Source organism: Apostichopus japonicus, chromosome 21 (assembly GCF_037975245.1).
Source record: "Apostichopus japonicus isolate 1M-3 chromosome 21, ASM3797524v1, whole genome shotgun sequence".
Taxonomy (NCBI): domain Eukaryota; kingdom Metazoa; phylum Echinodermata; class Holothuroidea; order Aspidochirotida; family Stichopodidae; genus Apostichopus; species Apostichopus japonicus.
This window is the reverse complement of record NC_092581.1, coordinates 16,707,411-16,726,166: the sequence shown is the minus strand read 5'-3', so window position 1 is coordinate 16,726,166 and position 18,756 is coordinate 16,707,411. Positions and strand designations below refer to the sequence as shown.

The following is an 18,756-nucleotide window of genomic DNA, read 5'->3' as shown; positions in this document are numbered from 1 at the left end:
ATAGATTTAAAAAAAAAACCAGAAGCAAAATGAAAATGAAGTCTTATAAATGGTTCTAATCTCACACTGTAACCTGGCAATTCATATATATTTGATACTTATCCATTCTTAATCTATAAGTCTTACAGACTTCATCTTGCTATGAATAATTTGAATCCATAAACCTTATTCCAATTTATGATTTTTAAGCAGACTGCTGAAAGATTGCCTGTAGGAATATAGTCTTTTGTCTTAGTTTGTTGTTGTAAAAGAAGTGAGATGGTCGGATGGATTTCTATATCAATTCACTCCACTGGATAGATAAATCTATGTTTTCTAGTAAAACTTTCTAAATATGTGTGTATCATGCTCAAAGGTTTTAGGATCGTTGCACTTTTTATTTATAAATTCATTATTTTAAATTTCTTGAAATATATCTACAGGTGTATCTTTTATTTTCTTGAGAAGGTTGCATATGTTTAAAGGAACATGGAGGATTCCATATACATAAATGAAAGAAATATTCAAATGAAGACTGAATTTGTACTGAATCTTGTGTGTCTCATAGCAGCTTTTTTTGCAGTGATTTGGAAATAATTTTGATATGCAAATCCCCATAATTAATGATGTTCATTAAACCTAGCTTTGGTCTTTTGGGGTTTTTTTTTTTTTCATTTTAAAATAGTCAAGACAAGATATAAAATTTTGAAAGATGCAAAGTGCTTTGTGGATGTGATTAATACTGTTAATAGAAAAGAAATAACTTGATGATGAAATTGTTAGAACAAACAGAATCATTAATTTATTTATATAAGGTGATTAAATCCTGGAGGATAGTATCCTATGATGAAAGTTTTAGAATAAAACAGAATCATTATTTATTTTATAAAATGATTAAATCCAGGAGGGTAGTATCTTGAGTTCTGCATACAATTTTACTCTTTGTGCATGTAGCATAATTGGTAACAAATATGTCACATGACTTGAGTTATATGACTTCTTCAACAGTTGACAGGCTAAGTCACTGACACTAGCACCATGGGCTTGTTTCAGAATACTGCCCTCAACTGGAAAGATCCTGGTGGTGTCAAAACATCAGGCCCTCTAACTGTCATCATTTAAAATAAATGTAAAATTTCAAAATGATTAACAAAGCTAGTTTCATATGTTTAAATCGTAGAGAGATTATTCATAATTTTGAGACTTATAGCTGTTATTTGGACATTTTCATTTTTGTTTTCCCTTCTATTGTGTTATTTTCCTCCTTTTGTTTTTATTTTTATTTAGATAACTCACAGTTATTATTATCAATGCATTGCCTGTGAGTGTAATCGGAACTCGTCTCGGGGTAAAGATATGTGAAGTTTAAACCATCATGGAGCCTCAAGTTTGTTATTTGCCTGATTATGATGTGTTTGTTTGTTATTTTTGAATATAACATTCTCGCATTGTCAAAGAACTGTAATTGGATTAAGTGTCGGGAATGGGATCTAGTTACAATATGGGAAATGTTACTTCCCAGTTTAACAGACAGCCCTATGTTTTTAAAGAGAGACATTCTGAAAACAATTCTGCAATCAGAGGCTTGGCTCGTAAGGAGGGTCTTTGCCCTCACCTACATATGTTAGATTCAATCTCCATTTGTTAACCAAACAGAGTCATTCCCCCCGGGCTAAACAACAACCTTTTTTATGACATTATCTCATGAGGACCACAGTAAGATAAAGCATAGCCCCCTCAGGTAATTCAAGCCTCACTAATATTGCCTGCATTTTGTTAAGTTGTCATGGCAACTGCATACATTGGCACAGTTTCATAATTTTCAAGGCTGGGAGCTAAACTCTCCTCCCGGGTCGGTTCTTACAGAGCTAGGTACGTAGTTACGTGTAGCTTTTATGGAGCTGATGGAATGATTTTGACTTGTTTACCAAGTGTTTTAATATGGTAGGCTGTAAGTAATATGAAAATCAATTTCCATCGTTTGGAGGAATTCAGGTTAGTAGCACTTTATGAATCTAGCGGTAACACACACAAAGAAGCCACAAAAAAAAAACTAGACCGTCCAAGGTCATTTTCAGATGCTTCTTGTTTTTAAAGAGATTTTTTTTTTAGTTTTTTTATGCATGAATCTCCAGGTTTTACTAAAGATGGTGGAAGTCATTTGACACATTGGGCTAAAAAAGTTCTCTTTTTTTTTACTAAATTAACTTCGGATTGCCTAAGGATGGTTAACAAAAAAATAGTACATTTGGGTCACTTTCAAGAGAATCTGAATGTAGGTATTATCAATAGATAAAACTGGGGAGCTAGACATGGACAAAACAGTTCCTTAGAACATGTAAAGTCATTTTGCTTTTAGCCAAACTCGAGCATAATATCTTTAAAGAAGGAGAGTAGAGTGGAAATTTGATATGCCTTGACTTGTTTGAAAAGTGTGTGGTGGAAGTTAATGTAATGTCACATATCCAATAAAGAGAAACTTGTTAATGATGAAGGAATTTGACGTTTTGAGAAAAAACTGCAATTTTGGCAAAACTGTTTGACATGGTAACTAGATGACTCGGCTGATCATGTTAAAGTTCCTGAAACATTTCATGCAAGAAGACATTTCATAGCTTGACTGGGTCTGCATTATTGATAACATGTTATAAACCTTGTCAGTGGGAATTGAGCTAAACTTTGCTTAATTCTCCTAAATAATAATAAATGAGACTTATATAGCGCCAAATCAGTAGACAAAAGTCACTGCTAAAGGCGCTTTACAAAGAAAGCAGATTAATTTACAAAAGAACAAGTGAAAAGATGGGTGGGTCTTAAGTAGACTTTTGAATGTAGAAAGTTAGAGGATCTGTTAAAGCTGAGATGACTGGTAGAAATACTAGTTCTGTGCTACACAACGTCAATGAATAATATACTAACACTTTTCACATGGCATTTTATATCATCTGAGTTTCATAGGCTTTGGGTTCTGTTAAATGGATCAAATAATTAAAGGATCTGTCTGTATTTTAGCTGTAAATCTCTTAGTTGTACCAGACTGGAACTGTTTTGCTGCAGCCCTCGATATGAAAATTCCCAGACGGTTGGGTGTATTTTGCTCGGTGTTGATCGGTGCTGGGCTCTTGGTTGGTCTGTACCAGAATAGGAGATGATGATGATTTTTCATGCAGCTGTTTAGTCATGAGCTTGGTAAACAGTAGTTGGAGTTGGTTTTGCCGACAGAATATGTTGAACATTTGGTTCACTGCTGAAAAAAGGTGAAAAACAATACAAACTTACTGAAAGTACCTGAAAGGTGACATAATTAGGAGACAAAAAATAGTTTCATTTTACTTTTGGTTGTATGCTTGTGAAATTAATTTTTTTCATTTCTAATACTTTTTTTCCTGAAAAAGCTGGTCACACTTATTGCAAAAGTATAGGCAAGATCTCATCCATGGAAATTTGCCCTTTTACTTTTGGGTAATAAAAGACAAATATAATTCCAAGGCCCCCTTCTTCCCTCCCTACTCTAATTTTCCATCTTTACCTGACCATAACTCCAACAATACAATATTAGTCAGCTACTACTTGACCTCAGCTGAACTTCACACCTTCTAATACTCAGGTATTAAACTCAACTTTTTTTACAAACAACTCCAAACCTATACTTTCCAAAGGGAAAGGTATGATAGATTTGATTCTGTATTTCTGGATATGAGTAATTATCACTTTAATATAATCCTAGACTCTCTCCCTCTGGGGTCACTGTGTCGGTCGTCCGATGCTACTACCTCTTCTCATCCTCCCTCTCTATACCCTCAGCTATTGTCTGAATCATAAATATTTTATGGGCTGAGGGCAAGTTTACCGAGGTCAAGGAAACCCGAATTAGAAACGTGATCTCATTCTCTGTGTACGTGATGGAGCTAACTAATAGGCCAGACACAAATTTTTTGTTTGTGAACTTTACGGAAGCTGTCACATTTTTGCAGGTATAGTTTGATGATAGATGAGAGGAAAGTTTGTGTTAGACATTCTTACATATACAGGACCCTCAGCAACAGCACCACGGGCTGAATTAACGCCCAAGTTGGCAATACCAACACCAGCTGTGCGGTCAGTCGGTTGTAGAGCTGGATCAAATAGAATCCAGGTGAAATGTTGACTATGGTGCCATGGCAGTGTAGTGGGCAGGCTTTATACAGCCTGCTCCCTGAACTGTTTGTCTTGATGTTTAATATGTTTGTATATTTCAGCTGGTTGATCATTTGCAGTCACAATTGCACTCAGTAATGAACAGCTGAGCAAGAAATTGCCCTGGTGTGAGTTTGATGAAAGTATATATATTTGCATACAATTTGTGCATCCAAAGATGATAGCATGGGAGAACTGGAGACTAAAAATGGTAACCAGAGTCAGGTGTGGTACTTCAAACTGAGTCACTTGTATAGTACTCAAACCCAAGTCACTTGTGTAGTACTCAAACCCAAGTCACCTGTGTGGTATTCAAACATGAGTCATTTGTGTGGTACTGCAAACTGAGTCAATTTGTGTAGTACTCAAACCCAAGTCACTTGTGTAGTACTCAAACTTGAGTCACTTGTGTGGCACTGAAACCTGAGTCACTTGTGTGGCACTCAAACCTGAGTCACTTGTGTGGTATTCAAACCCGAGTCACTTGTGTAGCACTCAAACGGGAGTCACTTGTGTAGTACTCAAATCCTAGTCACTTGTGTGATACTCAAACCCGAGTCACTTGTGTGGTACTCAAACCTGAGTCACTTGTGTAGTACTCAAACCCAAGTTACTTGTGTAGTACTCAAACCCGAGTCACTTGTGTAGTACTCAAACCGCAAGCATGTCTCTTGCTTGAGCAACTGCTATACTGTGCACATTCTTGTTGTAGAATTGATTCGTCAGCTATTGGATAATTGTTGTAGGTTTCACAATTCGCATCTGTCCACCTACTCATTTTGCTTTTAATGGACAACATACAGTGTTATCGGGAATGTGCCGATACATCTAAAGGCTCCTTGGACGATGGAAATTTTCCGAGATAATTGAGTACTTTGAAAGTTTCCAATTCAATCACCTGTACGCTGCTGCAACACCTGAGCATCTTAAGTGCACAACATCAGTCACACTTAGCAGCAATAGGCAGAAACTGTACACAAAAAACATTGTGGCTAACACTGTCATTCATTTCAGTGGTGTCAACAACACACTCTGCATAATGTCAACATCAAAAACATTTCCAAATAAGGTCCCTGGGATTTTTTTACGATAGCTGTACTGGATAATATCATAATTAGATGTATCAAATTGTAGCGTTTAGAATTTATCAGAGAATGCCGTGAGGCAAAACTCCATAGGTTCATGGTCAATCGCTATGTGTTGTAGTTCAAAATAACTGTTTCCAAAATAAGCATAATAATGGGCTCCATCAGAAATAATTTAACAATGCCATGGAGCGTCCTGGATATGAGCTCTTTCTTCCGACCTTTAATGCTTATTATGAATTCCTTTCTTTAATTTCAAGGAGAAAACTGAATAAATTAACACAAATGTAGTACGTACCCAGATGGATGCATTAATGGAAACTATTACACAAAGGTAGTATGAACTAGGATGGATGCATTAATTGAAACTATTACACAATGCTAGAACGAACCAGGATGGATGCACCAATTAACATTATTACACAAAGGTAGTACTTACGAGGATGGATGCATTAATTAGAACTAATACATGTAGGTAGTACATACCAAGATGGATGCATTAATTAGAACTATTACATGTAGGTAGTACATACCAGGATGGATGCATTAATTAAAACTATTACACAAAGGTAGTATGAACCTGGCTGGATGCATTAATTGAACTATTACACAAAGGTAGTATGAACCAGGATGGGATGCATTAATTAAAACTATTACACAAAGGTAGTATGAACCTGGCTGGATGCATTAATTGAAACTATTACACAAAGGTAGTATGAACCAGGATGGATGCATTAATTAAAACTATTACACAAAGTTAGTACATACCTGTATAGATGCATTAAATTTTATTACACAAAGGTAGTACATACCCGGATGGATGCATTTAATTTATTACACAAAGCTAGTATGAACCAGGATGGATGCATTGATTGCGGAAACTATTACACAAAGGTAGTACGTACCAGGATCGATGCATAGTTGGCATGAAGAGCCTGGTCTTCCCGCTGTAATATGTTAGCCAGCCCCCCACTCTTGAAGTCAAATCTCTATAAGTGTATAGGAAAATGAAAACAAAATCCTCCCATTCTCGTCACCGCTGTAAAACCCTTACCCATACTGGGGGGGTGGGGGGATTATATAGCTCGGTTGGAATGATGACTTAGTATATAATTGATACTAGAAAGTTGGCCAAGGGGTGGGAGGGGGCAGGCAGGGGTGTCAATTGTTCTAAGGTTGGTTCATGATCAAACTATGTCCGATCAAAGTCAATGCAATGATTTACACTGCCAGAGGGTGTAACATTGATTGTCAGCTGTAAAAGTGTTTCCCTTGTAGTCCCCAAGTGAGGTGCATGACATCGGTTTGAAATTATTCTGGTGTCTTTGGATTACAAGATGATTCTGTTGACATTGTTTTGTGAATGGCCTCACAGTGTACCTGACATTTTACGATGCTGATATGGCCGTCCACATCACACGGCTGACAGTTGTTTGTTCAGTTTTCTACAGCCTTCTATCCCTAGATGGTTCAATGAAAGGATAATCCAAATTAATACAACATTACAACAGTTATTAAGCTATGTGTTTGGTATTTATTACAACAATTATTAAGCTATGTCTATGCTCTTTATTACTGCAACATTAGAACAATTATTAAGCTATGTCTATGTTATTTATTACCAGAACATTACAACAATTATTAATATATGTTTATGCTATTTATTAGTACAACCTTACAACAATTATTAAGATAATTTATTACTGCAACATTAGAGCAATTATTAAGATATGTCTATATGCTATTTATTACTGCCACATTATAACAATTATTAAGATATGTCTAGATGCTAATATTTCTTACTACAACATTTCAACAGTTATTATAAATCTATGTCTGCTATTTATCGTTTAATTGGCGCCATGCATGCAGAAAAGACAAACGATAATCCCAGACAATTTCTTTTGGGACGATAACATTTATTAGGTAAGACTTTGCCTTGTTTGTCACACCTGGTAACCATGGATACCCGGTCTATTTAATGTGAAGCCATGAAATCTTTTCTTGGTTTACCACAGTATTCATTGCCACAAAATTTGACTCCTCTGGATCATGGATGTACAGGTTGCCTTTGTTTGTGTTTCAAACAATAGGCAGGTACAGTGACCAATGTTGGTGATAGAAAGCTCTTAATGTTTGAAAATATATATTATGAACAACAATTGGAGATCCACCACTGGTACAGGTGAAATGCATTAAACCTTGTAGAAATAATTCAGTAAAACTAAACACAGTTGGCTGGTATAAATCCCTGTAGCAGACTACATAATTTATTCAGTCATTTACCATGACAGAAATTTCAATAATATATATAACAAGTTTCATAAGAATTAGAACTTAAATTACTCCCCTCCCCCCCCCCACCCTCGCGACCCTCGGTCAGTAAAGTACCCTCAATAGTGTAATACATGTTTAATGATTTTTAGTGACATGAAGAACAAAAGGGAAAAATATGAAGTAGAATATTCGCATTAGGTTCAATAATTCAGTCTTTGAAGGACAACCTGTTGAGTCTTCAAAGTACATCAGTTTTGCAAATTCATTTTCAGCGAGTATTATATTTAGTGCTGTACTATTCAAACAAATATCCCGGCATCCAGTTCCAAGAAAGATGGAAATGATATTGTTTAATGATATTGTATATTGATTTTGTTTAAAACCAGTTTCCCATACACCCATGCTTTACAGTGTATACCCCCCTCCCCAACCCATCCCCTCCCCCTTCTCTTCCCAAAGCAAACTTTAGTATAGGTCCCAAATTATATTCATGAAAATGTTAGACTGTGATTAAATTCCTCTGTGAGAGTAAGGCATTCTCAAGTGGGTAATATGACAATAGATCAACTTTGACTTCTGCTGACCACTTTTGACCATATTTGGTTAGGGAGGAGGGTTCTAAAGATAATCTTTGACAGTTGTCTGATCGTTGACTAGCATGAGGATCAGTTAAGGTTGTTATTATATATCAGAAAGCCATCACTAATAAGATCAGAAATTTCACAAAAATATAGATATCAATCCTCTTTATAGCCGATACATTTATGCTTTACCCATCTATTAAAAGAAACACATCTGGATGAGGTCACGAAGAAGGCCTACATACATTACTTTTCTTGCACGCACCTCTTAAATCCACAGATTTCCAAGAGGGAAATTTGAAGGCTAGAAAGTTAAGAATGTAATCCTTCCTTAGCCTGGGACAAGGTTATCTGTTTTCAATTGTGACAGAGAGATGGTTTCAAAAAGACAAATTAATTCACTGTAAGTGTTTTAAGCTTCTGTTGGTTAGTTTTTGTAACCTACCTTCCTCCCTTCTTTCATTTCCATAGTTATTTTACTCTTTGTTTGCATGTTTACTCCTACTTCCTGTTCTTTCATCCTGCCCCCCCCCCCCATCCCATTCACCTTCCATTTTGTTCTTGTTGCAAAGGATTGATGAAAACAGTATCTTAGAGACTTTTTTATTTTGGTTGCTACATGGTCTGTAGTATTGGAGTTTTATTAAGACTCATTCCCAAATAACATGGAAACTTGTTGATGTTGTTCATGATTGATGCCATTGTGTGTATCTTATTAAAATATCACTGTTAAGCTACAATTCAATACACGAAAGTATATGATACCGAAAGGGAATTCAACCACGAGTCATCAACAGAAAATGAAAATAAAGGACAAACAATTTGTTGTTGAGATTTGTCTGATACAACCTCTGTGTGTAATGACACAATTAAATATGACCAAATTATTGTCAGTAACATTGGTACATATATATATCAGTTCTGATTCCAGCTGGCTAGGATTCCTCTAGTTCTCCAATGATTATGTTGCTTGCTTGTTTCAAGCATCCAAATGTTTGTACCCACAAAGATCTGGTTTGATTTGCTACAACCCAATATATAGCATACAATATAAGGTCTAATTCTGAAACAAAAGTTACAGCTAATCAGATCGTGTGATCAGTTTCATTTTATATTCTACAAACAGACAACAATTTTATATATTCTAATCCAGACATAACAGAAGACACAAAACTGAATTCAAGGAAGTGATTGTTTTTATTAAACAAGTACATGTGACCATGTAAGCTTCATTTACCTTGAATAAACATAAGGATGATCATACATTAAGACTTGTCATGAACTATTGAAATATTAATATCATTCTAGAGGTTATTTCCAGTTCATCGGCTGGCTATTTTCAAACTTATTGTTGTATTTAACCACCACTTAAGCATGCATCATTTCCTTATAAAAGAATAAATCCATAGTAATTTCTTTTAACCAGCCAATAATTTAAATAATACATCCTTGCAAGTATTTGGTCATGTTTTGTTATTTCTCATTCAAACCCTTTAAAATGGCCCCTTGAGCATTTCTGGTAATTAAAATAAAGAAGAGAAAGTTCAATTTCTGTCAGGACAGGAAATTCGTCAATCTTGCTTAATTAATCCCAAAAATATCCTTCTTACCAAGAAAAACATCTGTAAATGCCTAGTAATATCCTGATGTGATCTGAAATTACAATTAAGCTAGACAGTCTAGGAAATACTTCAAAGAGATATATATCTAAACTCATACCTGGATTTTCCAGAAAATCACGCATTGGGAAACAACATTTTAAGGAGATTTTTTTTGGTCAACCTTTGGTACTGTTCTTCATTATTAAAAGTTTAAGTAACAGTTCCTTAATATCATAATTTGGTTTATTAAACAATTATATGAAGAGAAAACATGATAATTTCCAATATGAATCATAAACGAACTGCCCACAAATCAATGTTCATGTGCTGATGATTACATTCAGAAAGGTTGCTTGGTATGAAGAAACAATCAGTTCTAAGGTTTTCAGAACTTTCTAGAAATTTGTAACGAAACGTGGAAGGCTGATTTAAGATCATGTGCAAACTAGTGGGTCCTATTCTATAGGTTTTGTCAGACTGAATTTAAAATCTTTTCTAGCAAATTTTTGTCCCCTTCTCAGAGTGATTCATGGTACTAAACAGATACATGGCTATAGGGGAGGTTGTGCATGGGAAGGGACATAACAGCAAACTCAGCATTGGAAATATGGGATTGGCAAAGAAACAGTCCTTGAAAACTCTCATAACCTTTTGTGCATAGAGTCGTGATGGTTGTATGAGACAGTTACAAAAGAATGAGGTTTGGCTTCAATCTGATCAGACAGACACTTTCAGTTTTGAGAAATTAAAGGGCAGGTTTATACTCAGTGTATATAATGCAGAACTTGAGAAAAGAACCAGTTTGTGTGTACAGATTGTAAGAGTAGCAAGCAGGCCAAATGTTTGGCAGTATTTTGATATGTACAACTGTTGCATTATAAAGTAATAATATTCGAGGTCAGTTGAAGACACTTGACCCCACTGTCATCCCCTGGGAACAACCCCCCTCACCTATTCTCTCCTTCTTTCTCTCTCTCTCTCTGTATGAAACTCATCTCCATAAAAACTCAGTATTGAATGATATTATGAATTTTTACCGGTGAGAACGAGTTTCAATTATTGCCATATTCACAAAATTTGAATATATATAGAAATTGTCCACCTGATAAATTTTCTCCTCACTTCCACTTTTGGGAATTTCTCTCTGGACTTGAGTACAATACTCAGACTAGCACTAAAAGTATAAATGCAAGGTCAATTTTGTGAACAGTCGATCAGCTGTTTAGCCTCAAAAATATCTGGAACCCCTACTAAGCGTTGTATTGTGTGTAATTGTTGTCATAAGCTAAGTTTTGACGTAGATATTTTATCATGACTGATATATATAGACTGATATGGCATAAAAGTACATTACCTGATGTGATTAGTGGACCTCTTCATTTTAGCATGCAATCTTTCCTATCAGCATTGCAGCGGCGACAGTGGTGGTGGTTTGGGTCTCGTTGGAAATAGCTCTCCAGAAAATGAGAGCGCTCAAGGTCTTCGAACAAAAGAATAAATGGGTCAGGTATCCCAGTTACCTTGAATGTTGTTCATTAAGTGTCGTCAGGCTATTATTTTAATTCTCTTTTGATTCTGCAATGAGGTCAAGGACAAGCCGCCTGCTGGGAAGTATTTTATATGTCTACTCTGATCCAGGAATGATGGCAATGAGGCTCATGCATCGGTCACGTTTTATCGTCTGTCAAAACCGACTTTTATCGTTCTTTTGAGGGTCGTGCTGAATATGCTGATGTCCACATACGAGCAAGCCCCACATTCAGAACATGACCCATTATGACACGCAATCTGAATGTTTTTCCTTTAATCGTCTAAACTGTCGTATTATAATCACAACGATGTTAGAATTAAATCATTTTGTTTTTTATGAGACAAAACTGGAAAAAAATGACATTTGAAAAAAAGATCAAGTAAAAAAGTGCATTTTGCAGTTTGATGTCCTTTGAAACTCTTTTTTTGCCTACTTTTGGGGAAATCAGTCATTTCACTGAATTGGTCTGGTCTTCTGTCTTTGTGACAGGAAGAAGAGGTTGAGATCAATCACTCACTGAAACTGCAAATGTGAGTTTGTTAAGTACCAGACAAGCTATGTGAAATGCCATTTGTGCCAAACAATCTCTAGTGAAAGGCATTAGATGTGGTACATGTACTAGAGGCGAGAGGCTTGTACTTTTCATGCAAGCTCTAATGATCGACTTTATGTGCGATACCAGTACTATCGAAGCATCGTATAGTTAACTGCCCTCCTCTCTTACCTTCAGAAGGAAGGAGTGATGGATAGTTGACCAGGAGCAGGATCAAATGGGTGGAGGGAGGGGGGCACAGTGCTATTAAAAATGTTACCAGTTAATATGCTAGGTAGATGGCCGGAAAGTTACCATGTAGTAGACGTTCGAGACAGGTATTTAGGTATTGTTGCTGGTCAAATCCAATCCAGGGAGTTTTGGGGTTTCGAACCACGCAAGCTCTTGTGAAAGGTGTTAGGTATCACACAAGTTCTATGTGAAGCTTGAAGCTAGGTTCCATTCAAGCCTAGGTAAAGGTGCCATAAAAGACAAGAAGTCATCATTAAACAGTACATTGTGTAAAGTCACCATGAAAGCAATTCCTATACATGTGAGATTCTATGGAGATATATCGAAACATCTTTACATTTCACAACATTTTTCCGAGCTACCAAATTGTGGACTTTTGAGAAGTTACATAGCAGGATATTTAGAGCCAGCTTTTTCCTTTTGTATCCATCCTAATAGCTAAAAATATGAACCAGTAATAGATGATAAACTTCAACGCCGAGAACCACTTAGGAGTAGACACCGTATTTTGGTTTTGCACACAGATGTGACATAGTTTACATTTTCATGACATTTTCACAAAAAAACCTGCACTGGAAACTGCTCACGCTATGGTTCAGTCTGGGACACTCTTGTTCATAATTTAGTCAAGTTAACTTTGATGTCTAGAATGTTTAACGCAACAACAACCTGTGTTAACCTGGTGACTTTTGTAAATGCTCATATCCTTGCATTTACTTCAGGTAAAAAGTTATTAATACTTAGACTGCTAGTTAATTGATTGCAAATGTGAGATATTCAACTTTGCAGCATAAACACTGACCACGCCTCCCATATGTGTGACCTCTATTTCAACTTCAAACCATATCTGATATCCAGGCTATATCCTGCTTGTGGATGTTTCAAAATGTCAATGAAATATGAAACGGAAGATTACCTTTCTGCCCACAGACTAACCTTTAAAGTTCCTAAAACATTCATGATTAGTTTTAAGGGTGCATTTTGCATGCGTGACAAAATATTGGAATCAAAAAGACATTGGTTTTGGGGGGTTTTTTCTCTCACTTTCCATAAACTGGTAGAAGCATGGCTTTGGAAAATAAATAATCCATTCTAATTTTTCATGATCCAATTAATCAAGCACTAAACTAGTATCAGGTATAAAAGCTGTGTCTAAAAGGTTAAACTGCAGTTTACCTAACACCATATGTTATTTTAAGCCTTAGCTGAAGTCAGCCAGTCTATTTTTAAAGTCCTTTAATATTACATTAATAACCGATCTCTCTCAGCCCCAAGTTTAAATTACAGTCTAAAATAGCACACATGATTCTGTGTTCAAAGAAAAACGTAGTTAACCTGCAATCGACCCAGGAATTTGGAACTTAGCCATCACACATTGACATCCTGTTTTGTCAACAAGTGAACATGTTAATTGTTATTTGAACTGGATATTTTTTTTTAAAACAAAACTTTGGAATGATAGGGGGAAGAGGCATGTCGGGGAGTGGAGGGGGGATGTACATATTACTTTTAACTTGGCTTCGTGCAGTTGTTACCACCGAAAGCTAAGTTAAAGGATCACATCAGGTCCTATTGGAAGCCAACTATAGATTAGCTCTGGCTTTCATTTCAATCAAAGGTAAAAACAGAGAATTTAAATTGTCATGTTTTCTTGGCCAGGTATCCATTGGTTTAAGCTAATCACTATCAGCCATTTACTTTAGTTTGTTCCAGAACTGCATAAGAAAGATGAAACAATGTGTTTTCAACTTGAACATTTGTCAATTCAACACCATGCAAATTAACCACATCATCAGATCCATCTAATTTCACACTTTGAAGGTCCTACAGGAGGTAGCAACAAGCTATGGTTGTTGTTACCATAATTCAACACATGACTATTGCTAATACCTCCATATAAAGTTATGCACAAACCTATAAACACAGTATAGATACGTGTTCCAGAACTGCGAAATAATACTTATAATAATATTGTATTATATTGTATGGTATGGTATGGTCAAGGTATTTTTGTTTTGGTACTTTGAAGCTAGATCTGTTTAGCAGTTTATAGCAGTCATTTGCATCACTGTACACTTTCATGTAATGTAAGTTTGTAGATTCCTTTAAATCTTCCACTAAAATTTTAATTGATTGGTTTAGGCGCTACAGTGCTATAGTGGTAATTTCTGGATACCACAAAGAGTGAAATTTCGAGATGTAGTTCACATTAGTCAAGGGTTCACTTGAGGAGCCGAAGGTGAAATCAAGTTTGAATACTTTGTGTGGAGGTTGTTTTGATTTGTACCGTAGCCAATCATAACCGAGGTGACTAGCTGCTTGTACGTGTTTGGTTCTCAGCCCACACAGTTTAAGTATGCGTGGCACCGATTATCGGCATGCATTATCGGTATTGGCCGATACCAGTCTGATGTGATCTAGTCGGTAAAATTTGCTTCATTTACCAATAGCTATATAGCAACCAATATTGAAAACAAACTTGCTGTTATCAGTGTTTCAGTTGAAAATATTTTGGTTTAGAAACCAATCTCTATTCTTTATTAACGTAGTAAATCCTTTGAGTACGAAAATTTTGAACTGTGATAATATCATTTTTGCAAGCCATACATCTGTTAGGAACAGAAACAGTGCACAGCGGAGCGCAATAATGTAGGCTACAATGCACAGCTACTGCACACTAGTTAGTAGATACAGACCGTATAAGAACTGCAAGAAGCCACGGCCATGTTACTTTGGTGGCAGTATGCTGGCAGTCACAGGGTCATCTTCCCATACGATACACTAATACGGGCATCTTACTAGTTTAATCACAGGTGCTTTGTGTATCATTTTCTTGTAGGCCTGTAAGTTTACTTGCATGCAAGAACCTGTATTGTCTAAACCACTAATTAGGCGTACTTGCACAAATTGTTCCATGTCCTCCCATAGCAACCACTGGTGTATCAGTCATACATGTTATTACTCCAGTTTCCTTTTAACTGTGCTACAGGTTAGGATGCTCTCAGTGTTGAATTGTAGAGGAAACAAACTTTAGGTCAGCGAAATGTCAACTGATAATTAATTATCATGAATTCATTTATTTATTATCAGTAAGGCCGATGTATGTACAGTATGTTTGAAGATTAACTACATTTAAATTTGCATTCTCATGCATCACCATAGCATAGGAACAGTATATAAGTAAGAATTAATGGTTTGCATAACGTGTGCAACGTGTAGGCTATATAGAAGCCTATAATAGTGTAGGCCTACCATCAAAATTGTGCAATCTTACTGCAAACGAAAACGAATATTAAGTTAACCAAAGAGTAAAATTTTAAACACAAATAGCTCGTATTTGATTAAGAATCAGTCAGCTAGAAACGCAGTAGTTAGAAACAATATTAAATGAGATATGAGCTACTCGTTTTCTATTTTTATCAGTTCTGGAATCGGTATCGGCTGATCGGTTCATAACTTCTGTCTTTCCTTGTTTGCACTATGCCAAATTACAAACGAAGCTTTTAAGCCTGGTTGATCAAGTATCATAATGAAGTGCTTAACTCGAGTGATTTATTACTGCAAAAATCAGAAAATGTCATCCACCTTTTATAGAAGTGTTTTGAATTCGTTCTGAAAGTTGTTTTTCTTGATCCATGTTATGCGCCTGATCTCTATGCTTTATATGGCTACTTTAACATCAGTGACAATACATGATTTAACTCCTCTTTTTCATAGGCCCAGAAAACAGTTTTGATTAGCTACCTATAAGGGTGGGTCCCTTATTGGGACTCCAAAATGATTGATTATTACTAGCAGAAGAGAAATATCTTTAATAATAATGTCTCAAAGTTGACAAATTACAGTTTTCATGACCCGAATGGAATCCACCGTAAAACCTTCTCCATATTTCAAACCGATAAGTGTGTGTTGTTTACTTGGAGATACAGTCAATACTGATTTATAGTTTGTAGGTTTCAAATTAAATTAGAATGTGTATATATAGCCCCATGAAACAAACATACTTGTCCCATGGTTTTCATTGTTGATTCCACCTTTTTCAAGAAAATGTGAAAAGCTTAGATAAAGAAAAGTAGGAGTCAAGCTTCTCAAAAGAACTTGCAAAAGTGATTGGGAAATCAAGATTTTCAAGGCGTCTAAGGATTCGATGTTGACCTTTCTACCGAGTCGTTGTCAGGGTGACTATGGAAGTGGCAACGTGAACATTTGCATTAAGTTCCCATGGTGTTGACGCTATCTATATATCTGTTAGATCTAGGCATCTCCTCCAGAATTTTGAGATGTTGCCAAAGAGTTCACTGACCTTCATCAGTGACCATACGAAGGGAACAGAGACACTAATGGCTACTTAAGGTGTTAGAAACACTTGAACTAGTGTCGTATCTGTAATTACTAGCCTATCTCGTTTCTCCTACGATGGCAATATTTGCATCGATTTGTGCGGTCATCTTAAGGAAGTTGAATGACTCCTAGCAAGGTAAAGAAGTGGGTTTCTACGACGACTCTCTGGAGAGAAATCGTCAATTCCTTTGTTGATAGCGGATGTGAATATTAGCAAAGTTTTATTAATCCTGAAGTTGACAGTTCTGGAGCAGTTTGACAAATCTTCTGCAATAGAAGAAGCTAGGCTAAGTAACATTTATAATGAAGTAATTAAAAGAACAAATTGTATCGGTTCTGTGCTCGTTTGCTCCATGATAATCATAGCATTAACAAACTATCGTACCTTTTTTGGTTCTTTTTTCATTTTCTGGTATAATTATTTCAGTAGTTTGACTAACAAGTATAAAAATTATAATTACACTTGGCTTTGTGATGCCAATTTAGATGTTTAAACAGCTAGATTGGAGGTAATGTTTTTTTGTCTGTTGTCCATGTTTCCAAAAATGTATAGGATAAACAAATAGATTGGAAAGTTCCTCTGCAATGTTTTAAATACCTTTAAATACCTTATAAGTACCTGCATAATGAGCATTAGGACCCTTTGAGTGTGTTCTTTAAGAGAAAAGCTTTTAAACTGTATATAGGCTTTATAACCACTCGGTTATGTGATGTCTGTCTTCCTCACTCATACCATGGAGGTAAAACAGTCAGTTTTACCTCCATGCTCATACTATCTTTGTTATCTGCTCTAGACTGCCATTGTAACTCAAGCCCCTGGCCTCACTGTCCACATCTACTAAACCTTTGTTATTCATATCTCTAGCCTGTGCACATCTATTATGACCTTTGTGTTATCTGCTCTAGACTGCCATTGTTATTCATATCTCTAGCCTGCTCACATCTACTATAACCTTTGTGTTATATGCTGTAGACTGTCATTGTTATTCGTATCTCTAGCCTGCTCACATCTACTATAACCTTTGTGTTATCTACTGTAGACTGCCATTGTTGTTCATATCTCTAGCCTGCTCACATCTACTATAACCTTTGTGTTATCTGCTGTAGACTGCCATTGTTATTCATATCTCTAGCCTGTGCACATCTAATATTACCTTTGTGTTATCTGCGGTAGACTGCCATTGTTATTCATATCTCTAGCCTGCTCACATCTACTATAACCTTTGTGTTATCTGCTGTAGACTGTCATTGTTATTCATATCTCTAGTCTGCTCACATCTACTATAACCTTTGTGTTATATGCTGTAGACTGTCATTGTTGTTCATATCCCTAGCCTGCTCACATCTACTATAACCTTTGTGTTATCTGCTGTAGACTGTCATTGTTATTCATATCTCTAGTCTGTTCACATCTACTACAACCTTTGGTTTATCTGCTGTAGATGTCATTGTTATTCATATCTCTAACCTGCTCACATCTACTATAACCTTTGCGTTATCTGCTGTAGACTGCCATTGTTATTCATATCTCTAACCTGCTCACATCTACTATAACCTTTGTGTTATATGCTGTAGATGTCATTGTTATTCATATCTCTAGCCTGCTCACATCTACTATAACCTTTGTGTTATATGCTGTAGACTGCCATTGTTATTCATATCTCTAGCCTGTGCACATCTATTATGACCTTTGTGTTATCTGCTCTAGACTGCCATTGTTATTCATATCTCTAACCTGCTCACATCTACTATAATCTTTGTGTTATCTGCTGTAGACTGTCATTGTTATTCACATCCCTATTCTGTGCACATCTACTATAACCTTTGTGTTATCTGCTCTAGACTGTCATTGTTATTCATATCCCTAAGCTACGCACATCTACTACAACCTTTGGTTTATCTGCTGTAGACTGTCATTGTTATTCATATCTCTAGCCTGTGCACATCTACTATAACCTTTGTGTTATATGCTGTAGACTGCCATTGTTATTCATATCTCTAGCCTGCTCACATCTACTACAACCTTTGTGTTATCTGCTGTAGACTGCCATTGTTGTTCATATCTCTAGCCTGCTCACATCTACTATAACCTTTGTGTTATATGCTGTAGACTGTCATTGTTATTCATATCCCTAAGCTACGCACATCTACTACAACCTTTGGTTTATCTGCTGTAGACTGTCATTGTTATTCATATCTCTAGTCTGCTCACATCTACTACAACCTTTGGTTTATCTGCTGTAGACTGCCATTGTTGTTCATATCTCTAGCCTGCTCACATCTACTGCATAACCTTTGTGTTATATGCTGTATTTCCACATATCTAGCCTAGAATACGCATAACTCAGTACTGTATCTTGTGTGGTATATACGCTGTTCCTGGTCTGCACACAACCATTAT

General features: G+C 36.1%; 1 protein-coding gene and 1 long non-coding RNA gene across 3 annotated transcripts in view; one reads left to right on the top strand and one right to left on the bottom strand.

Moving 5' to 3' along the window:
- LOC139963055 (proteasomal ATPase-associated factor 1-like) overlaps nt 1-18,756 on the top strand; it is a 70,827-nt gene that overhangs the window by 47,109 nt on the left and 4,962 nt on the right. The gene's annotated exons all lie outside the window — the stretch shown is intronic.
- LOC139963060 (uncharacterized) lies at nt 1,983-17,756 on the bottom strand. 2 transcript variants are annotated; one of them, XR_011791493.1, is made up of 3 exons: nt 11,054-17,756; nt 6,146-6,701; nt 1,983-3,226 (listed from the first exon to the last, which is right to left on the bottom strand). It is a non-coding gene; the product is annotated as an uncharacterized lncRNA (long non-coding RNA). The 2 variants fall into 2 exon arrangements; XR_011791494.1 differs by having other exon boundaries at nt 1,983-3,223.